This window comes from Vicugna pacos, chromosome 11 (genome assembly GCF_048564905.1).
Source record: "Vicugna pacos chromosome 11, VicPac4, whole genome shotgun sequence".
Taxonomy (NCBI): Eukaryota; Metazoa; Chordata; class Mammalia; order Artiodactyla; family Camelidae; genus Vicugna; species Vicugna pacos.
Window position 1 is genome coordinate 57,611,093 of NC_132997.1, and position 24,443 is coordinate 57,635,535.

The 24,443-nt window shown below is 35.1% G+C and overlaps 1 long non-coding RNA gene across 13 annotated transcripts in view; it reads left to right on the forward strand.

Moving 5' to 3' along the window:
• The window catches only part of LOC107034545 (uncharacterized), a 428,538-nt gene that overhangs the window by 401,206 nt on the left and 2,889 nt on the right, over positions 1 to 24,443 (forward strand). For 11 of the 13 annotated variants that reach the window (XR_012077426.1, XR_012077429.1, XR_012077427.1 and 8 more), the window contains one exon: positions 20,746 to 23,261. This is a non-coding gene — a long non-coding RNA (uncharacterized lncRNA). Of the gene's footprint in view, positions 1 to 20,745; positions 23,262 to 24,443 lie in introns of those variants that run through there. The other 2 variants (XR_012077421.1, XR_012077419.1) reach the window with 2 other exon arrangements.

Sequence of the window (24,443 nt, forward strand, 5' to 3'; positions counted from 1 at the left end):
TTTGTTGAGAACATCTCCTTAATTATTCCAAGAATGTTTTAAGTGCTGCATGTTTCAGGTAGCATTTATGTAACATACTTTATAAAGATCAAACTAAACACAGGTAGGAATGTAAGATAGTTTGAAAAAGAAATAGGCCACTTGAGAGGGTGTGTGGACGTGGGTGATTTCTGAGCATCTACAGGTATAGCGATAACAAATCAAAATGTCTCATCAATCTGGTCATAAAAATTCAATCTCTTCAGGCAAACCAACTGTAGAATCTGTGAACCAAATATTTTTAAACTGAAGTATAGTAAGTTACAATATATCAATTTCTGGTGTACAACACAATGTCCCAGTCATGCATATATGTACATATATTTGTTTTCATTAAAAATTATTACAAGATATTAATATAGTTCCCTGTGCTATACAAAAGGAATTAGTTTTTTACTTTATTTTTATATATAGTGGTTAACATTTACAAATCTCAAACTCCCAAATTTATCCCTTCCCACTCCCTTCCCCTGGTAACCATAAGATTCTTTACTATGTCTGGAAGTCTGTTCCTGCTTTGTAGATAAGTTCATTAGTGTCCTCTTTTTTTCTTTTTTAGATTTCACATATGAATGATCTCAATTGGTGTTTTTCTTTCCCTTTCTGGCTTACTTCACTTAGAATGACAATCTCTACATCCATCCATTGTGCTGCAAATGGCATTATTTTATTCTTTTTTATGACTGAGTAGTATTCCATTGTATAAATATGACTGGATAAAGAAGTTGGGGTATATTTATCCAAATAACTCTTAATGACTGAGTTAACACCGTGGAGTCTTCATTTTTAAAGGTGCAAAAGGGGATACTTTAACCTTTCTATTTTAATTTAAATTTAAATAGATAAAGGCTCTGCTTGAACTCTTGAGACAGTCCAGCTGTAGGAACAATCTTTCCAACTCATTCTGTTCTTTAAAAGACTTCAGTTTTGGCAAAAATCATTTTCAGTTTATCCACAAACTCTTAACTTTGCATGGTCTGTGATTTCAACCCGAAAGTGTTTTTGTTTTTTAATAGAGAATGCTCATTTATCTGGCATTCATATCATGAAATAGTGTGTTATGGCAAACTAAAATTCCAGACAATGATCATTTTTACTTCATATGAATTGCTGCCTTTCACATCTATTAAAAAAAAAGATATTTCACCTAAATTTATCCTGGTGATTATTTAATCTTTGATGGTTCAAATGACACATCAAAGATTGCACCTCAGCATCACATTGACTATGATAATAGATATATGATGACAAATGTTGAGCTAGGTCTCCACGAACACATGAGCAAAACTTTGACGTCTTTTAAAACGAATTTGTATATGAGTTCTTTAGTTCCATTTGTCTAGAAGTATCCTTAAAAAGAAAAAAATTCACTTCATACATACCCACAAATACATATAGTAACATATATTTATCTGTCTCCCCAAATTAGAGCTGAAATCTGTGACTACGGCCTGTGTCTTGAGGCTTTATATGTAAAGTCCTAGCACAGAAGCACAACTCGAAGACAGTACTCAGTGAAGGTTTGTTGAGAGAATAGGTAATAAACAGTACTTTCACTTACACTGATTAATTTTGTTTTGTTTTTTACAACTACCTTATGACTGAAGAAGTTTGATTAAAAGAATGAGGCTTAAAATATTTGTCACTTTTATAGCCATAGTATTATTATATGTTAGAATCAGGACTGGACTTTCTGACCAAATCCTGCCTCCTTTCTACTCTTGGACCATACCTCCCCTTGCAGAAGGAGGAAAATAAAAGCTTTCAGCTTTTGTTTTGTTGTTATTCCAGCAAAGGAAATGTGTGTTATAATTTGTTAGATCATTTATTCATTTTTTTATTCTCTAGTACTGTGCCTTTTTCATTTGCTTCACAGTCCTTATTACAACTTGTAATTCCCTATATATGTGTTTATTTGTTTGTTTGAGTCTGTCTCCCTTATTGGACTACTGTAAGTTCCACAAGAGCAAGGAGCAGGTCTGTTTAGTTACCCAAAGCCCAGCCTAGCGCTTTGTGCATAGCAGGCATTCAAAAAACACTTGTTGAATGTTTGTTGAAAGTTATAGGAAATGTTTCCATTCCTTCTTCAATCTCTGAGCTACAGTCGTGTTATGAAGCATGTTTACCTGGTTGAGGGGGGAGGGTACATTGAATAAATGGCCCAGCCAGACCTAGAACCAAGCACACAGGAATCTATCCTCATGTGTTGACCACACTTTCAGAGCCAAATAACAGATATTTATTCTCAAAAATTATCTTTTTGTCTCATTCAGATGTTGTTTCCAATAGAATTTGACATTTTCATCCATGATTGACTTCCGACATAGGAAAAATAAAGTTTAGAATCCTTCTTATTACTTGGTAGATTTTTGTTTTGTTTTGTTTTGTCTTTTTTAGTTTTGAAAGTAAAACACTTGACATAAAATTCAAACAAATAATATATAAAATATAACTCTTCCCTAAACCAGTTTCCATTCCCAAAGAAAATCTCTTTTTAGTTCCTTGTAAATGCTTTCCAAAAACTTTTATTCATTTACTCCTGTGTGTGAGTACATGTGTGTGTGTGTCTGTATGATGTTATAATTTATTATCCAAACCAAAGACACTTGTTGGTGAAAGAAGGTTCTATTAATAATTACGCAGACAGCAATCATAAGCCAGGAATGTCCTTAGCAAAACTTAACATGTGGGTACCCAGTCTTGAAGTGTTACCCAAACCCCAGCATGCTTCCTCCTCAAAGCCTCTGTGCTTGCAGGGTCCTCTGCCTCCAGATGCTGGTATGATTTACCCACTTCTCTAACCATCCTATGTAAAGTAAAGTAACAAGTGTCCTCCACCTCAACCCATCACTCCCTATTTCATCTTGCTTAATTTTTCTGCCTAGCCCACCATCTGGCCTACTCTCTTTGTTTATGTAGTTATTGTTTATCTCTCCCGCTAGAATATAAGCTCCTTGAAGGCCTTAGCTTTATCTGTTTTGTTCATTGTTGTATCCCTAATGCTTAGAACTGTGCCTGGCTCATGATGGGTGCTTGATTAACAATGAATGAATGAATGACCACACTGGTCTAGAATCCCATGATTCACTCTTAGGCTTGAAGTAGAGTCCTGTCTTTCCTAAGATCAAGGGCTCTCCTTCCTCTAACTGAGCAGGTCTGTCCCTTAGCAGGGTGGAAAAGGCTGCTGGGTAGGTGACAGGCAATGTCTGCCACAATGTTTTAACTTGGGAAACTGAAAACCTGAAGACCTTCTGTTGGTTCATCCAATTTGTAAAAAATAAAACCCCAAATTATAGTATCTAGAAACCTTGTTGGCCATCTTGCCTCTTTGCACAGTCCCTTCAATAGGGCTAATGACTTCAGTCCTCTTTCCTGAATTGAACAGTCTTTCCAGGTGCACTGTCACATCCTAGTGCACTGTCCATCTTCTCTGCACTGACACCTGACAGACTCCACTTCCCAGGACTGCCCTGTGGGCAGCATCTTTTTCACACTCCAGTCTCCCCTACTGTGGAAAATGGGACCCAAATAAGACACTCTTCATGTGTCTTAAATATAAGTTCCTAAGAAGCAAATCATCAATAAATCCTAATGGACTACATCAGTCAAAACTGAAGCAAAATATATTAGACCCATTGAAACAAAATATATTAGAAGGCACATGCATAAAACATTTAGTAGTGAAGTAATTTTCACTCTACTGAGTTGAATCAAGGTTTTAGTCCTTGTTCAGGAGTTGCCATTGAAAATGTAATCAGATTCAAAATAACACATTCTGAATTGGTCTTTTAATTCTCACAATTTGTTTTCTGCCTCTCAACTTCACCCATCTGCCTCCACTTTTCCCTGGGTTGTTAGAAACTTGTATAAGGAGTTCACCTCTATTATTAGCCCAAGATTGTTTTTAGCAAAATAATGATCAAATGTTAGGAAACTGGTAGCAGTCTGCCTGATTCTGTGCTGCACAATTTGGAGAGTAGATGTGCCCACAATGTGGAGAACAGTCAGTGGGGTTGTGGGTGGGAGACGAGAGAAGGGAGGACAGATTCCCCTGTCTCTGGCATGCACGGACATCTGTTCCTTTATATTAAATGGAAAATCAGACTCACCACAGCACTATTAACCAACCTCTGAGGCATAATTGGGTAGTTAATGTTCAAAAGGAATAGTATCCTCTGTAAAAACAAGCAATTTTCTCTTGGCAAGTGGTCTTTTACTTTTGAAATTCTATATAAGATTAAATAATCTCTCATCACCACTTCAATATTGGATTTCAAAAAAAAAACCTAAAAGTGTTTTGTCTTATTTCATCTGGTCTCATGATGATAAACAGATTGATGGTCCTCCCCTCTCCATCTCCCTGCTTGTTCTCTGGTGCACATACGTGTATATGGACATATGTAGCGGACAGTCATTAAACCAATAGGAGTTGAGTGTCTATTAGGAGTCAGACACTGTAGGTGGAAATGCAAATGTTTAAGATCAACAATGTGCCTGCTTTCAGGGAGCTTACATTCTCGTGGAACATGACTATAAATATCATACAATAAATGAATAAGCAAATATATATACATGAGTGCTACATACTGCATTAGAGAATTAAAACAGATCTGAGAGCTACTTTAGGTTGGGTAAGAAGCCACCTCTAAAGAGGTGTCATTTAAGATGATATCTAAGAAGCAGCCAACCACAGAGAGGTCAGATCAAAAGCACTAAGGGAGAATAAGTGATACACTTGAAGATCAGGAAGGCCAATGGCTAAAGCCAAAAGGAAGCGGGGGATGATGTTGGTCAGGTGAGCAGGGCCCAGGCTTTGAAAGCCAAGGTAAGGAATATGGACTTTACTCCTTGCCATACAGGATTCATTTTATTTATCCATTCTGTAGTTGATGGGCATAGAGTTGTTTCCAGTACTATACTGAAGGATTTTATAATGAAAGGGTGTATCTATACGTCTCTAACTCATTTGGAAACATAACCTCCAACAGCTAACACATGCTTTGTTTAGATATTAAGAAAATACATCCCGAGCTTGATAGCACATTTTTACATTTTAAAAGTAATACATGTTCTTTCTTAAAATGTGGAGGAAAAAACTATAGAGAAGAAAATCATCATCACCGGTATCCTAACACCCAAATGTGCTGAATACCTTCCTTTTGCCTCTACAAATCCACTCTCCACCTGGCTGTGAGCCCTGGAAGCCTGATCTGTAACCAGCCCCCTTGCCTTCTGGCTTCCTATTAGCTTTGGCAAATGGGAGGCACCAGCAAGAGATTGGAAGGGTGGAGGAGGGGGTAAATTGGGGTATTTATTCTGCTTGTTCAATTCCTGCTAGATATCCATGGATTGGCTGTATCTCTCTATAAAAGTCCTCCTGTTAGACAGCCCTCTTCACAAAGCCATCTCCTGGGTTCTGACGACTGTTCTCTTTCAATCCTCCTCACACCATTGTACATAGTCCCTCTATTAAATTCTCCTCAAAATACCTAGCCAGGAATCTGATGGATAGACCAGAGATAATATTTTCTATATTTATTTCCAATATATTTCCAGTAACTAACACTTATAGCTTGGATCATGCTTTTGTCACTTAACACTATAGTTTCCCATATTATTAACTATTATTTGAAAATATTACTTGCATTGTAATATTTTTCCATTCATGATATAACACTTAGATTATTTCCAATTTCTTGCTGTTATTATATGATGAATAATATCCTTATCTGTATTTCTACATTTCTGATTCAAAAGATCTTTCCTTACTCTTAGGTTATTAAAATATTCTCCTGTGTTATCAGCTAAATCTTTGTTGTTTTGCCTTCATGTTTAGATCTACAATGTAACTATAGTGGAATTTTCTTTCATGTGAATACCCAAGCTGTCCCAGCCCCATTGATTTGAGTGACCATCCTTTCTCCTTTGCTCTGCAGGGCCACCTTTTTTTATGAATTAAATGTCCATATATGCATTGGTTTATTTCTGGGCTTTAGTCTGTTCACTGATTTATCTATTCTTATGCCAATACTATATTGTTTCAATTAAGGTAATAAGCCTTGATATTTAGTAGAATAAGTCCTTCTATCTAGTTCTTTTTTCAAAATTGTCTTGGCTATTCTATTATTTATTTGTTTTTTAGGAAGAAAAGTGGTATTGGAGGGTTTCCTGCTGTGTTTTTATTTTATTTTTAAATGAACATATAATAATGTTGACCTTTTTGAGGGGTATTATTTTATGAACTTTAACACAACTATAGATTCATGTTATTATCACTCAAGTCAGGCTGTAGATGGTTCCATGACCACAAAACTCTCTCAGGCTATTCTTTTGTAGCCACCTTTTCCATCCCAAGCCCTGGCAATCATTGATCTGTTCTCTGTTGCTAGAGTTTTTCCTTGTTGAGAAAGTCGCATAAATGGAATCATAAGTAGGTTGAAACTGGCTTTTTTCACTCAGGACAATGTCTTTGATATCCACCCAAGTTGTTGTGTGTTCTTTTTTTTATTGCTGAGCAGTATTCCACTGTATGAAGGTACCGAAGTCGGTTAAACATTCAGCCTTTAGAGAACATTTGGGTTGATTCCAGTTTTAGTGATTATGAAGAAAGCTGCTATAAACATTTGTATATGAGTTTTTGTGTGAACACAGATGTTCATTTCATTTAGGCAAATACCTAGGAGTGCGATAATGACTGTATGTTAAACTTTGTAAGAAACTGCGGAACTGTTTTCCAAAGTGGCTATACCATTGTGTATTCCCATTAACAATATTTGATAGTTCCAGTGGCAGAGCACTTGATTTTGTCTTTTATTTTAAGCCATTCTAATAGTTTGAAGTGATATGTCATGGTTTTAATTGGCATTTCCCAAGTGGCTACTGATGTCAAACATCTTTCTGTATATATATTTGCCTTCTTCTCTTTGGCGAAATGACTACTCAAGTCTTCTACTTTTTTTTTTAATTTGCAGAGTTAATTTTATTGTTAAGTTTGACAAATTCTCTCTATATACTGGATACAAGTCTTTTTTGTAGGATATGTGATTTTGAAATATGCTATCCTCATCTGTAACTTGCCTTTTCATTTTCTTAACTGTATCCTTCACAGGGCAAAATGTTTTAATTTGAGAGAGAACTTTACTTTGATGGTGGTGGCTGAAGCAATGGTTGTGGTAAAGTCCCCTGATAGCTTCAGAGCAATGTGGTACCAGGGGTGTCTGTAGTAATGGTTGTAGGAACCAAAAAAAGAAGGCTTGTGTGACCTTATGTGGTCACCATCAAGGTCTTGCCCTCCAAGTGCAGCCCAAGCACATGAACAGCAAGTAGCAGCAGCTGAGATGGTGAGTGAAGAACAAGTTGGAGCTATACTGTCTGGGGTTTATGGAGTGACATCTTAACACATTTCCCTTAATGGTGTAGAGTTCAGAGAAGGGGTGGGACTCCCTTTTGTGCAGAGTGGTAAATTAAGATGAGTTCTTTTATTTAATTTAATACAAATTAAATTGTAGTAATTTCTCTTTTTCTTGTCCTGGGTGTTGCACTTCACTAGCTGCAGCAAGTTGACTATCCCGTTAGCTTGGTACAACCTAAGAACACTCAGTCTTCCAAAATAATTACCTTGGGTTCCTCTACAAAAGGTCAAAACTTTCCAATAACAGCAAATACAAAGATGTGCTCTAAATAAGCTGTGTACCCTCTCATAGTTGCCTATGTCAGATTTCCAGAGAAAGCCCATTATTCCTCCAAACAAGTTTCTGATCACCTGAACAAATAGAACATTCTGTTGCTCTCATTATTTGTCATAATAAATATTTTTAAAATAATCTATCACACAGTTAACATGTATGACGTTGATTCCTTATAAATTTGTTCTCTAACTTTGAAGTAAACAGGCTCATGGCAGCAGAATACATCTATACAGTTTCAAGTATTTTCAAAGCTCATTTCTATTCCTACCATTCTAATTTCTGAAAGAATAACACAGGCATAATAAATTCCTCCTTTCCTGAACATAATTTCTTGAATCTAATGAAAAATATAGGACACTAAAAATGCTAATTCTCAAAACTGAAATCTTGCAATATTTGTCCGAAAAGCATTAGCTTCTGTTCCATATTGAGATGTTGACTTTAATAGACAGAATTTTGTTGTTACAATTTAGAATTAGATGTTATTTTAGAGTAGTGGGAAAAAAGGGTAGAAAAGAGAGGAGAATCTTTCTTGTTTCTATAAAAGAAGATGTTTTCTAAGATGAAATTCTAAATGTTTATAAATATGGGTCTATTCCAAGTTAATATGAACATTAGGACACATTTTAGGTTAATATAAGTTTAAAAGCGGGGTTATTTTGCAAAAGTACTTTGGTAACATGGTCAAAGCTAAAAGTCAAGACAAAAAATAAATCCATATTTATTAAACAAAAGGTATTAAGAGATAGTAATCTCTCTCTATTTAAGAATAAATAGGCGCCAAGTTCAGGATGATCAATAATCTGACTCAAGTGTTCTTAACCTGTCACCAGAGGACCTGTCCCAGGAGAAATTTTCTCTTCTCAGCTTTAACCTCCTTACGTAATTTCTGTTCCCTTTATCCTCTTCATTTTCTGAACTTAACTGCGCTATGCAGTGGGGGTGCAGTAGGAGCTTAGTAATTCAGATTTTCACAATAATTATAGTAAACATGTTCCTTCATGTGGGTAAATGAATGTGAATGGGTCCTTGAAGCCTCAAAGGAAAGCCAAGTGAATTTTAGCTTTAAAAAGATGTATTATCAAAACAAAACAACTCAGGAAAACACCAAATGAACTTTTAACTTTGACAACGTAGTTTCTTGGTGAACTCCCTGAGAGGAAAACAGTAAAATGTATCCCTAGAAAATTAGTTGTTAACTATAAGGCAGTTAATTTTAGGGGAACATTTCCAAATGTGATCATTTTGTTTATCTGTTTTTTGGTGTTAAAGTATTTTTTTTCTGGCAATAATTAGAAAACTGGACCAGTTGTCAATTCATTTCATGATTGATCAAAATTAAAAATTCCTTGTTTTTTAGGTTTCTGTCATATCCATTAGAGATATTTGTAACAAGAAATTTTAATAGAATAATCAGATTCTAAATCTGTAAAGAGCCTTGGAAAAGTCATAACACCCTTTCCCTACTTCACAGCCCACCCCCTATTTACTTCCTGATGTGAACAGAGAGACTAGAACACTTGTCCAAGGCCACAGGCAGTGTTGGAAGTAGCCTACAGTTAGCCAGATGCACTGAGTTCATCTGCCTCTCTGACTGTGCTCATGGCGTTATCATCTCAACTTTTAAAAACTCACCTGCTCTTAGAAAGTTTTTCTGCGGAAATTTCACCTTACTCCTCCTCTCCCGTTCCTTTGCAAAATCATGACGTGCAGTGCACGTGGCATTTATCTGCCATGTTGTAATCATGGATTTCCCTCTAACTCCCTCATTAGACTGGGAGGACAGGTATTGTGTGTCTGAATTTCTGTATCCTCAGCACCTACATAATATCCAGAATATATTAGAGTCTTAATGATCTATGTCTTTAAAACAACTAATAGGGTGAAGTTCTCCCTATTTCCGAGACTACATTTTTCACTACACATCCTATACTGGGCATCCCATATTGGGCAGTGTAAACATTTATTTATTTATCTATCTATTTATTTATATTATTGCACTGAACATCTGGAATTTTTTTGTTTGCTTATTTGTTTTGTTTGTCTACGTGGCCTCTGCCTCCATTTTTCAGTTGACTGTATTGGGAAATCATTCTACTGTCTTTGTGGTTTGGGTAGGATGGACCCCATCGCTAGCTCCAGGGGTTGTCAAGAGACCTGATCACTCTTTTGTGTGTCTGTGACTAGAAGGATTGTTCCAGGAAAGGATACAGAACTCAAGTCAGATTCACCTGACTGAGTCCTGGGATTGCTCTTGGAAAAGGCTGAAACTATAACCGTAAATATATGTTAGTTTGAACCTGCCTGGGGCCACTACCTGGAGCCTGATAATGAAGCCAACACTGAGGAAAACAGAATTGTGAGAAAAACCAATGGAGGTTTTTTAATACCCCTTAAGATTTTGAATGTAGCCATGCTTGAAATCAGCAGTATCAATTAGAATGCTTTTGGCTGTATATAATAAAGTATTCTGTTTAAAATGAACATTTCCTTTCCTCATATAACAAAGAGTTCAGGGGTAGGTTGTTCTAGCAGTGATTCAATAGATCAAAGTACTGCTCTTGACTCACACATTTTGTCCAATCACTGTAGCATCACAGCCTCACACAACCATGTCCAAAGACAAGAAGAAAAGTGGATTCTCCTCAAGGACTTTCTTTTTTTATAAGGAAGGAAAGTCTTCTCTAAGGCTCCCAAGTTGACTTTTTTCTTATGTCTTACTGTCTAGGGCTGGGTCACATGCTCATAGGTAGGTGCAGTGGGGTGTTGGTTAGGTGCAAATCTGTAATTGTTACCTCCATGGTGAGAAACAGGCTCTTCCAACAAGGAAAAAAAAAATGGTAGTGGGGAAGGTAGACCACTAGCAGGGTCTACCACACTGATTTTCCATGGAGTTTTCAGAAACATGAAGAAAGATAATTCGTTTATTTAAGACACTTTGAGTCAGTTTCTGTCCCTTACAACCAATCATGTATAACAAAATGTTTCATTTTAAACATTTGTCTTTTATTACATTGTTTAATATTTAAGAGAAATTTCTTATAAATTATGTACTATTTTCAAAGAAACAAAAAATTTTTTAAATTATAAAGACAATTCATTTTTTGCTGTCTGTATTTTCAGATAGGTTGACCTGAACATTCATGTGTATTAAGTAGAGCATTCATGCACTTACTGAGAAGATAACTGAACTGTTATCTCACAAACAGGGCTTTGGTACAATTTCAACATAAAATCAGTTAATATTTTATAGGGTTCTTCATCGTTATCTTGTTTTCAATCTATGAGATAAAAATATTTTTAGAATTTAAGATTAGTGTGCTCTTTTATCCACCACACATTCTGCAAATGCATGTCATTCCACTGCTCACTGTTTAAAAACAATTCACAGAAGAACAGCATAGAGCCTAAATACATAAAAGCTGTATATACTCAGTTGACTGGCAGAATTGGGACTCAGAAGTTTTCTTTCCTTCATGAAAAAAAAATAGGCTACTTCCAGTAAAAAATGTATTTCTTTAGTGCATTTTTCAGTAACTAACTTTTAAAGATGAACCATTTGTAAATTAGATATTCTTTCCAACTTTTTTCTAAATGATGTTGCTTTATTTTTTTCAAAGTTAGGACAGATGGCTTTTTTATTTTCAAATTTAATTATAGCTGTACATATGAAAAGCAAATTTGTCACGACTTTTGCATGAATTTTCTCAAAATTTTGCAGACAATTTTATAAATACTAAATTTTCTCAGCTTTCATAATGGGTTCAGAAAATAGATATCAGCAGGGCAGCTGTACTAATTTGGAATGAGTAGTATAAAAAAATGGGCCTTTTACCTCAATCACAATTATATTGAGATACCAAACTCTTCGGAATATAATTATATTTTAGTGAATAAAAATATAATCTGATCTGGCAAACAGTTGCTAATCCTAATTGCAGTTTTGAACTCTCTAGAGTCACTAGAATATTTTTTTAACCCATGATATATCTCAAGTCATATGTTAAAAATTATTAAAATTGATGTAATTAATGCCAACAATTACTGCCTAAAATGTGAAGATGATAAAAATATTTAGAGAAACTGGAAAAATTTGGGGAAAAATCAAACTTCAACATGGCCATGCCTCTAGAGTTTCTCAACCTTGGCACTGTCGACACTTTGAGCCAGATAGTTCTTGTTGGGTCAAGGGGGCTTTTCCACGTATCGTAGGATATTTAGCAGTATCCCAGGACTCTTCCCACTAGATGCCAATAGCCCCGTTCTCCATTATGACAACCAAAAACATCTCCAGGCATGTCTCCAGACAAATGTCCCCTGGGGGCAAAATTGCCTCTCCTCCCCAATTAAGAGCCACTACTCTAGATCCAACTACCAGTTTATAAGAAATTTGGAAGACAGAGGAATAAGATGCCATCAGCAACCAATTGTAATATATGGGATATATTTTGACCCTGATTTCTACAAAGTATGAAAATATTATGCAACAATAAGAGGACTATGAACACTCTGACTGGATATTTGATGATAGTATGGAACTACTAGAATTATGAGATTGTGGCTATGTTCCTAAAAAATATTTTATCTTTTAGAGAGTCTACTGAAGTATTTTCAGGAGAAATGATATGCTGTTTGGGATTTGCTTCAAATTGATGCAGGAGGGCTGGGGCTGGGAGGAGAGGGCAACTTAGATAAAACAAAACTGATTATGGGCTGACAGTGTCAAAGCCAGGTGATGGATTTATGAGAATTCACTAATTTATTCTCTTTACTTCAGATTATGTTTAATATTTGCCATAATAAATAATTTAAAAATATTTAGATGTCTTTTCTAATAGTTTAAGCCTTACACACTATCTCTACAGTAACAGCTTAATTTTTATACTGAGTGATTTGTTATTAATTAATAACTTAATTGTCCAGAGAAAAACACAATGCATTTGCTTTATTCTAAATTGGTTGGCTCTACTGATCAGCTTAACAAAAGTACTGCTAAATTGCTATCTTATATTAAGTAGACAGGGCAAAATCTGACACAATGCCCAGTATGATAGTTTTCAGGTAGTGCCCCCCAGCAACCCTGGGGTCCTGCAGAAGTACTTTCAGAAACATTTGATTCAAATTTCACTTTTTAGACATTTTTTTCCAATTATTTTTTAAAATTTCATTTAAAAGAATCCAACTTGGATATTTATCTACCTGTTACCATATATGTAAAGTTAACTTACTTTTCCTAACACTAAGGAGCGAAGTTACTTCTGCTATCACCATTTAATTAAATAAAGAACACACTGCAATTACAAGATGAATGGCTTAAAAGCAGTGCAATTTCCATTACTAGTTTGTGTGAACTGAAAACTTCCTAACATTTTGTAATCCCTCCAAATATAAATGTTTAAAGTACCCTATGACTGCAACTTGCAATCCTAATATACAAATATTAATTTTTGTTATCCTTGATCATTATAATAGTACAGAAATGTTTTCAATTGTACTAAATAATTGTATGCCAATCAAATGCTGGATCATTTACTTTATGCATTTGAAAAAGTAGTTGTGCTAGAGCAAGAAGTTGGAATATCAATGTCCATGTGGAGAGAAAATCAGGAGACCTGGTGAGGTCTGGGCATCAGGTTTGAACAAACATACCAGGTGCATCTGAGGCAGAGCCACATGTCAAGAAATGAGACCTTAAATGTTAGAAATTTCATTCCAGTTAGAAGTCAGGAATCATGTCTCGTTTGTTCACAACTGCATGCCCGGATCATTACCAAGGCGTGGCTTGTGAGAGCTTTATTTCCTACCTGAATCTCTATCAGTTCCCACCAAGACAATCTAAATTTGAAATAAAAAAGTAATAATAATAATTTCCCTTTTGTATCAGTCATGATACCTGCAGGAAAGAGAATCCAACTCAGAAGTTTCAAGGGACTCTAAGGAAGAGCCTGTTCTCTGAGATGTGAACAGAATGAAGGGAAACAAGGCATGATGAAGTACCCAGAGTTCTGCAGCAGGGGAAGCCATCAGTGCCCTTAGGTCTGACGGGGCAAAAAGAGGAAGTGATCTTACTGAGGTCCAGTGGCAGCTGGAGCCTTGGAGTAGAGGCTGAGCCTGGAAAGGGGTACAGCCACTACTCAGAGCAGGAGGGAGTGAGGAAGAAACCCCAGTCCCTCTGCTCCCCCCAACCTCCAACTCCTGCCAGTGCCTCCCCCTGGCTGAACAAACTAGAAGCCTGGTAGATGCCCCCACAGCACAGAGCAGGGTAAAGACTGTGAATGGATGGATGATGGGGGCTGGCAAACAGAGACTAATCAGGCCTTACTTTGGCAAAATGAGTACTTAAAATCCGCAGGCTGATGTTGTCACTGATAAAATAATAAAAGAATGAAATTAAGTCAATCCTTCAATCTAGGGTTAGAACGCTTGGCTGATGAGTAGGAAGGAAAAACAATTCTCATCTCTGCTTCTGCTTAAAGATTCCATTTATGTGAACAGGGTCTACTTATTTATAGAAACTTTTTAAATTTCATTTTGTGGTGGTCAGTCAGTTCAGGTTTGTTCCCTCTCCTAGGGTGGCAGTCTTACACAGTGTCACTGTCTCTGCCTCCTTAGTTGCAGGTCTACACAAATTGCTGGGTGTGTCACTTAAGGCCCATCAGCAAGGTCCCTTCAGGTCCAGTGCTCTCTGTGCAACTTCAGTGCCACTCAAGATGCCCTGGGATCTGCTCCCAAGCTGTGCTGGGCTCTGAGAGGGCTGGCAAGGACCCTTCCCGCTGGGCACTGGAGTGGGTGTGGGAATCTTTCTTTGTTGCTGCAGAAAGGCAAGGGAAGTTTGGGAATGGTTATGGAGGGAAGCCTTTTAGAGTTTACAATACATCTCTCCAAATCTTTTGTCTATGGTAGAGACCAGGGTTTTGACATTTCTTCTTTATAGCAATAACCATATTGTTTTAAATCCTATTAGACACAGGCTCTCCTATTGCGTTGTGCTGTGTTGTGCTGTATTCTATTCCATTCCATTCTATTTGGAAAGGTAGTGTAGTAAGCTCCAGAATCAAACTGATCTGGTTGTAAGTTCAGCCAGGTTGGCCACTTATTAGCTGTGTGAATTGAGCAGGTTACTTAACTTGGAAGTCTTCCTCGACACTTTTGTATTTACCTGCCTCAGGATTGTGAGAATTGAATAAGATAGAATATATAAAGCACTAAGCATCATGACTGCAAAAAAACAAAACAAAACAAAACAAAACCCCAAGTACATTTTAGCTGCTGCTGTTATTTGAGGTGTCTAATTCAGACTTTATCTAAGGTTCTTGAAATGATTAAATTACTATCCAAGCAAATAGACTCTAATTCCACTTTTAAATGGGGAAAATATTAAAATATTTAGGAGTAGAAAACACTTAGAAAAATGGCATGCTTTTCTAAGCATATCATTTATTTAGCATACTAAGGTCCACAGATATAATTTAAGAGTAGAAGAATAAGCCATGAAATCAAAGCCATTAGGAAAACATATACTATTATTAAGTAATGTAGATGAGAAAGGAATTGATCCTAATTAATTTAAATTATTCTTAAAACATTAAGAATAATTGGCTGGTAGAATTTTCCAAAGAGAATTGTGTCTTCAGGATAATGATTCTGTTTATCTTTATTCTGTGGTTGTTTTCATAATTTTTTCTTTTTTATTATTCATCTGTAACTTAGCAATTGCTAAATGAAGTGGTAAATTCTATATATACATAAAGGGAATGACCTTTCTCAAATATGGAAACCATGGAAGAGCTTAAGCCTTTATAAAAACCTATCTCTTCTACATGCCTGGGATTCAAAGATTTAATTCTTATTCAGCATTTCAGATCTGTATTCTTTACTGTAGCTTGTTAGATAATATGACTCTTGCTAGTATTATATCCTCTGCTAAAAATCAGAGTTTGATTCTTAATCTCTTGGGCTGTAGCCAGAATTAATGAGCTTTGTGTAGCAAACATGGAGTCACAAAAATCCAAACCAAAATAATTTAAAAATTAAAGATGTTAATGCCCCCTTTTATACTTTTAGCTAAACATTTTGGAAATAAGTTTTCTCTAATCAATAGTGTAATAATGAGAATGATGTTATCCTATGGAGTTCAACATGATTAATTTTTGAATAAATCAATATTACAAAATTTATTAGAAGTAGAACTAATAAAATTACTGTGGCATTAGTATATGATAATTAAAGAGAAAATGAGCATGTCAAATTTCAGTGATGAAACATGATTTATAATATCCATAAGGATTAATAACTTACAAGAGAATCACTCATTTGTTTAAACAGTTTTGGTTTATTAAAAAATAGAAGTATGACATGACTAGCGCTCATTTCATATTGACCTATTTTAGAAAAAAGCAAGTTGATTATTAGGAAAGCAAATGAGAGCCAAGAGAGATAAACTATCCTAATTGATCATTAATTAATTTTGACTGGTTATTCTTGCTAGACATTTGAATGAAATTATTAATATTAAAAGTACTTTAGTAATTTAGCCAAGTATTTGCCATAAGTTATTTTAATGATACATGAAAGACATCTTGTTAACATTCTGGAATGAATAGCTTTATTCATATTAATCATAAATATGATGATCATAATAATAGATTCAGATTTGTAGTCTCATTTTTTAAATTGATTACTGTGGCATCAAACTGATATATCTAGTTTCGTATAGTTTTGATATTAAACTTGTTAATTTGAGGTTTGTAGTCACATAAATAAATAATAATGATCTTAAGAAATTATTTAATTCAAGATACAGAATTTTACAAAATATATGGGGATATTGAGGCTGAGGGTGAAGGTGGCAAGGCTTTTTGTTGTATTTTTCATCTAAAAAATTAAAGACTCAAAGTTCAGTAGATAAAATACTAAGTTTGGTTATACTTATAAAGGCAACCTTTCTCTAATAAAACCTGAAAAATAATTCAACAACATTGATTCTGACTCTTGGCTTTAGAGAGAGAGATGTGATTGTCATTCAAGCACTCTGTCTTAAAAGCTAGATTTTGCTTTATTTTTGAAAAGAAAAATTGCTGCTACTGTCAGGGAAAAAAATTGCTTTCTCAGTGGACGAATGAATATATTTGTTCTTTGGCGAGTGCAGCTGTACCATAGTGTAGTCAAGGAAGCATTTCATTTAAAAGACATTGCAACTGTCATGACCCCTGAGCGCCTGGTTGATTAATGAATCTTATATAAACTATGACAATTGGATATGGAAGACAGGGAAACAAGAGGCCAGCAGGATCTTCAGTACTGGGCATCTTTTCCTTCTCACTCTCTCTTTTCTTTCAACTGTCTACATGTTCAACATAATATAACATAACTTTTAGGCTCACAGCTGGAAAGAGAAACTGTAGCAAGAGCCTTTCATATCTTGCTATTGTAGTCAATGCACATAAGGAGATGGTCCTTGGGGAAATCATGTATGCTACCTGGGTGAAACCTTTGACGATACTGTAAGCAGTCATTTTAAAAAGATGGAAAAATATTGTGGTAGCCAACTATTAACAACCAGTTCATGTCCTTCAGTAAATGTTGTCATCAAAAAAGCCACATCAGAAAGCCATTTTGTGAGGTGTTCTTTTATCAGGTATAGGAATTGTACCTCAAGATGCCTTATAGTATGTATCAATGTTTATAAAGATATATAACAAATGAAAGCTAGCAACTTATCACACCACTAAAGAGCTTTAGGAAGAGATTGCCAATATGCCCTGGTAGCAAACTAAAGGTACTTAATAAGGAGTAAATTCTTTTGTTATTTTTATAATATTTTATAACCATTACACTGTTGCTATCCTCTTCTATAAAATTATGGAATAGAATTAGATAGATAATCTCTAAGGCTTGCATTTCTCAGATTCTATGATTGAATTTCCTTTGCTCTGAAAGTCCTGTAATACATTTTGACAATAGTTACAAAAATTCTGACCTGATTGAGCCGTAAAGAATTGATATCAACCTACATCTTTTTTTGCTAACATTGTTACACAACAGACTTTATTTTGTGCCTTAGAAAAATATAGTATAGCATCTACCGTGTACATTTGGTGGTAGTTACGAAGCCATTCTCATCTTCAAAATATGTGTTGTAAGATCTTCTATTGACTTAACAAATCTAACCAGTTATTTTATTAAAATGAATTTTCTGGGACAATCTACATTTTTTCAGTGGGAAAATATTTTGTTTGAATAATAAAAGGTGATTAACATGCTTAATCAACAGCTTGTTTCCCCTATTAAATGAATTAAGACATAGGAAAAAACAGTAAGATATACTAAGGACTTCTATAAATTTTGAAAATTCTTTCTACAGACATTTTCAACTTATAAGGCTCATTTTTGTTAAAACTGCAGTGTGTTAAAAAGTAATTTATGATAATCCTGATTTCTTTTAACTGCTTTTATTTTTTTAATTTCATGAATTTGAAACACAGTTAATCGAGGCAAATTCAATTTCAGTAAATAAATAATGTCCAAAAGCAGAAGCTAATTTCACATTAGATAATAAAATACATATCATTTTGCACGTAATTTCTATAATTAGCTTGAACATAAGAAACTACTAAGCAAAGAAGCGAAGTAGAATTCAATTAAATAAAAGCTATGTAGAAAAATAAAATATTAGGCATTGGGAAGAAAATTCTTTCAACAGGAAAATTACCTCACCTTTTATATTTAATATAAATATCCTTTCTCAGCACAATAACATTTGAAAGAATATTTTGGTTAGATATTTTTCAGCTATGAATCAAGTATATCATTACTACATAGGATTCTTCAAAGTAAGTAGAGCTACACATTAAGGAAGATATATTAAAACTGCAGGTAAAATCTCATATTTTATTTATACTATGCTAGGGAGAAAGAGTTATATTGTTATACTAACATCTACAAAGCAAAGACATGAAACTCCAAAAGATTAATATATTGTTAAGACATAAAAAATACAGATGTATATTCTCTACTCAACTTTTTTTTTTTGATGGTGGTACTGGGGATTGAACCCAGGACTTCATGCATGCTAAGCATCTGCTCTACCACTGAGCTATACCCATCTCCCATGACTATATTCTCTAGCATGCATAAATGTCCTTTCATGAACTCAGAGCGACATTATTTGAGTTACAAGACACACGTTTCTTGTTGATAACTATATGCTATTTTACACTTTATTTCAACTAAAGAATTTAGTGCGTGTTTTATAAATAAATGATTATACTTCTGTAAGTAACAGAAGTGATTTGAAGAAATGAAATTGTGTTTATGGCAGGATTAACAAATGGAAAGAAATTTGAACAGTTGTCAGCAAATAGTAAGCTTTCACTTAGCATTAGCTATTATTTAACACCTAATTTGAGCATAACTAATCAGTAAAGTTTATACAACTCAAAATGAATGCCAAATCTTTTTAGATTTCCCAACACAAAACTAGAAAGGACAGAGACAAGTAATCTGTTCCAAGTGTCTTATATATACAAGAAGGAACTCAGCATTTCATGTATAATTGTTCATCACACATCATCATCATTACTGTGGTAGCACCAGTCAACATAGCACTTTATGGAATTAGCATGGAGCCCCACCCTACCTGCCTGGACATTCATACCACAGTAAATGGCAGGCCAGAAACAACATTCCTACAAGACCCAGAGCTCCTTCTCACAGACAGCTCTAGTGACCAGTTCATGGTCTTCGTTAACCAGTGCAAAACTGCTCAACAGGCTCACACCTCTGCAGAGTGGTCACAGGTGTTCTCCTGCCTTTAGGTTTTCAGAAGATAATAGGGCATTTTTACAGGACTCTATGATTTATTCTTTCTAATGTGATGATCTTAGTGGAAGACAAGGATCAAACCCTGGGAACTCAGAATGTGGGGGTGAAGGAAAGAGAGATGGAGTTTGAAAACAAAGCAGTTTAATAAGCTTGACTGAAATTTGTGGTAAACAAGCCAATTTAATGCTCACCTTGATATCACACACACACACACAAATAATACTTTCCAAGGCCCAAAAAACCTATTTTTCTTCTAAAATTATCTCTGGTTTTATTTTTGTTAGTCACAACTGCTTAACTTAAAATAAAATTTCAAAAGCATTAAAAAAGACTCTTCAAAGAAGTTTATGTTTGCAAAAGAAGGTGTGCATAGTTATTTAGCTGTATTAGATGTAAATATTACTTCAGGCTGAAATGATCAAGTCATTCATTCCACTGTTACCTGATTTTTTTCACTGTTATCTGATTTAAATCTTGAGTTTTCATAACCTTTCTTATGTTTTCTTCTGGGATTAGCATTATATAGGGGGGCATAAAACAATTCAGTGTTGTTGAGGATACTACTGACATATATTTGCACATGCTTTACATTTTTCAAACTTTCACAAAAACAAATACTGGATACCAAAAAAAGAAAAAAAGTCCTGTGAAGCCGATGAAGGCAGAATGATTAGTCCTGTGTCACAGGTAGGGAAATTTAGGCTTACAGAGATCAAGTGATCTGGCACATAGATATTAGGTGGCAGGGCTTAGACTACAGATTGAATCCTGTCTCTTAGTTTGGTACTTGTATCAGTCAGGGCTAGGTAGTGCTATAGCAACAAACAATCCCCAGATCCAGAGGTTCAAAGCAACAACGATGTATTTCTTGCTCTTAATATGCGTCCATCATAAGATGTCTGGAGGCTCTCTAGTTCTCTCACTCTGAAACCTAGGATACTGTACCATCTGCTCTCTGGAAAGTTGCCTGTCACTGGGACAGAGGGAAAGAAAATTATAGCACATCACACACTTAAAGCTGCTGCACAGACACTTCTGCTCATGGCTCATCAGCCAAAGCATGCCTCATTGACATGGATAACTGTGAACAGGCAAGCCTATGAGCAAAGGAACCAAGCCAGAAATATTTTGTGAATGTCACTGATTAAAACAGTCAGTCCTATTAGGCACTAAATATTCATTTTCCATTCTACAGGCAATATGTATTCATCACTCCCTGAAGGAGAAAACCCAGAAGTGCCTTTCAATGAAGACATCAAGTTCAAAGAGCAGGATCTATGAGTGGTACATTGTAGTCATGCCTGGGTGTGGCTCTTCTTGAACCAAAAAACCTATGAACTAAAACGCATCTGCTCTCCAAACATCCAGTATACACTGGTAAAACATGTTCAGGGTAACCTCAGTAACTATTCCCATTTAGAAAGGAGACAAATGGAAAACAGCAGCTGCTGCCCTGTTGCAGGTGTGAAATCCCAGCAGGCAGACACTGTAAGGATCCTGTATCCCAAGAGGGGAGAAATGTTCCTTTATTAGATCTGGGAGGTACTTTCCAGTCCATTTACTCTCCATGGCTCTCAGTTCTACCCTTTAAAAAATTTTATCTTTTCATTTTCCTCTTTGGACACATTTGAAGTGAGCTTCAGGGACTATGACCTTGTTGGGACACTGAGCAGATTTTTCAGATGGCTGCATTTGCAGAAGAAATAACACAAAGATAATTTGGTGAGTTTCCCTTAAAACGAAATATGTGTGATTTAAGACTGCTCTTTATTTTGTAATTATTTACTTCTTATCTTTTTGGTGTTAAAATATCCTTTCTAGTGGACTTATATATCAGCAGCATGATGGACTTCATGAATAATGGTTCCTGTCACTACTGAATAAATTTACATGAAACATAGATTTTTTCGTATAATACAACTTTTGTAGCATTGCTGAGAACTCCAGAAAGAAGAAAAATCTCTAAGGGACTAAAATTAGAATAACAATAAAAATGACCAACCAAACAAAAAACCTTGAGTTGAAACCAGAGTTGTAAACTGTACATGCACACATGCATATACACACACACACACACAAAGAGGTTTGCTCTGTCAGTGGCCAGAAGGACCTGTATGTGGGATTCTTATATCAAACCTAAGAATCTGAGTTAACTAATCTCAGATACCTAGAGCCTTAAGGCTCCCAGCAGAAGCATAGGCAAATCCTCCCTGGAAGAAAGTTGAGATCAGCTGAATTTAAACATGATAAATAAAAAAGTAGAGTAAGATTTAACCTATTAACTGTAGTCCCTGAATGACAGAATAGAGAGAATAGGGGAGAGGCAATTTTTGAAGCATTAATGCTTAAGAATGAAGAACATAAATCCAAAGTTAGAAGGTAAACAAAGTATACTTGGTGAGATAAAGACATAGTTAAACATTAGAAAAATTTCCTTTAAAATCAGGAAGAAGACAAAAACTCCCACTATCACCACTTCTATTTAACACTGTATTGGTTGCATGTCCTAGCCACTGCAGTAAGTCAGGTAAAAAGAATATGAGAATCAGAAAAGAAAGAAAATTGTTATTATTCACACTTAGTCATCTACACAGAATACCCCCCCAAACCTACAGACAATTTATTGGAAATAATAAGAGAATTTAGCAAGATATCTGGATATAAAACCGATAGATGAAAATCAGTTCTATACTAATTTGCAAATAGAAGACACTTTTAAAGCATTATTTACAGTAGCAAGTAGAGATACAAGGAATCCAAAAATACATGGAACAAAGATATGCAAGAGCTATGTGGAAAAAACTATAAAAGTTTATTGAAAGACATTAAAGAAGATCTAAATTTGCAACATATGTGATGTTCATGGATAGGAATGCCCAATATCCTAAATATATAATTTCCTCCTAAATTCAGCGCAGTTCTAATAAAAAATCCTAACAGGCTTCCTTTTTGTTCCTTTGGAACCTGAGAAGCTAGTTCACAATGTTATGTGAGAAAGCAAAGACCCAACAATAGCCAAGATAGTCTTGAGAAGGAGAAAACGATGGTGAATATCCATAAAGGGAACCTTTAAAAAACCAAAGCGGGAAGAGAACAATGAGTGCTTTAAACCTAATTGATGGCATTAATGAACCTAAAGAAAAAAGTTACCTAGAGAAGGAGCTGGATCTGTCCTGGAAGCTAGAGGTGCATATGAGAGACTGTGAGGGAGTTGGGAGTGGAGAGAGCAGGATCAGAGAAAAATTTAAGCAAGTGAGTCTGCAGGTGTGCCTTTCTGTTAAACAGATGTGTCTGAGTATTGTAATGTCTGCTATTAAATATCTAAATCAGGAGTTTTCAAAAAATTGTGTGCAAAACTCCTAAAAGAATTTTTTAAAAACTTTAATCCTTAATTTTTGAAGTGGTGTCTGTTATGTTTTAGCATATATTTAAATAGTTACAAATAGTAATTGCTGATGTATTGAAAACAATTACAGTTTAAAATTTAAAACATATTAAGTGTATCTAATGGAATCCAAAATGTTAAAGATTTGATATCCAGCTACCATTTAAGTGTATGAACAACTTTGTCTCTAAGTTGGAAATTTTAGTGTTCCTTTTCCTACTTGCACTTGTATTTTTATTCTACTTCCTCCACAGAATTTTATACTCATATAAAGTATTTTTATGTTTGAGAGGTCTTTATTGCCCATCTTATCATGTTTTTCCACAACAAACATATGCATGTAAATTGGAATTTTATAAATTTTTACATTTCATGTGACTATAAGATTTAATTGTCAAGAGTTTTCTTTTGGGTTGCATTGGTAAAATGATTAGTAGTACACAATTGATAAAAACCAAATAAGTATATTACAAATTATAATGGATGAATATTAAACATCAAAAGTAAAATTTTCTGGGATATGAATCTCATATAAATGGATGAACCTTTTATCCCTTCCAATTAGTTTATGTATCCATGGGTGACTTAAATAATGCTAGACTGAGACAGCTTTCAACATCAAGTCCACATGTGGTTTTCATTTTTATAAATGTAAGCACTAAGCGTGTGATTCATTGCTTATAGCAACATCAACACCAATAAATTTAATTGTCCTTTTGGCTCCCAGATGGTTCTCATACCCTGGGGCATGCAGTAAGATTGGGTAAAAGTGATGCCTTTCTTATGTCAAATGGGAAAAGGTGACCTATGTGAGGCCTAGAGAACAGGCAAGTTGTTAGGTAGATCAGTTTTAGGATGAGCGACTTTTAAGTTGAGGATCGTGATGATGATTCCTTTGAAACTGCCCAAGCCTATATAAACCTTGAAAAATCTTTGCCTGCTAAAGTTGAGGACTATTGATTCAAGTCATATAACTAATTTCTCTGGCTGATTTGCTGGCTCAGTAAGGAGCCCTCTGATTTTAACGCCACTCAAATGTCCTTAGGCCTGTGTGTAATATGCAGGTCACATTAACAGTAATAACTCAAATTGCACTTAATTTCATCCCTACCTGCTGACAAAACCTCTCATCCTTTGCAAATTCCACCCCCCCCACTCCCATCCAAGCTCCTAAGCAGTGGCTCTTAAGTGTTCACAGATAAATCCACGTGGCCAGTTCTTGTCTCTCACTGGGCATGGGCATTAGTGTATTATGGCTTACTCTAACTGTCACACAGCATAAAATGTACTGGAAATGAATTAAATGAAAGTCAAATTTTGTAAGCCAAAGAATATATAACTATTTTGCCAAGTAAGTATTTTTTAAAAATACCATACCTTATCATAATTGTTTAACTTGTACAAGAATATTTTAAATATTTTAGAATTATTTCTTATTAAGAAATGTTTGAGACATACAAAAGAATATATGTGGTATATAGGTAAGTTACCAGATAAACATTGAAGTG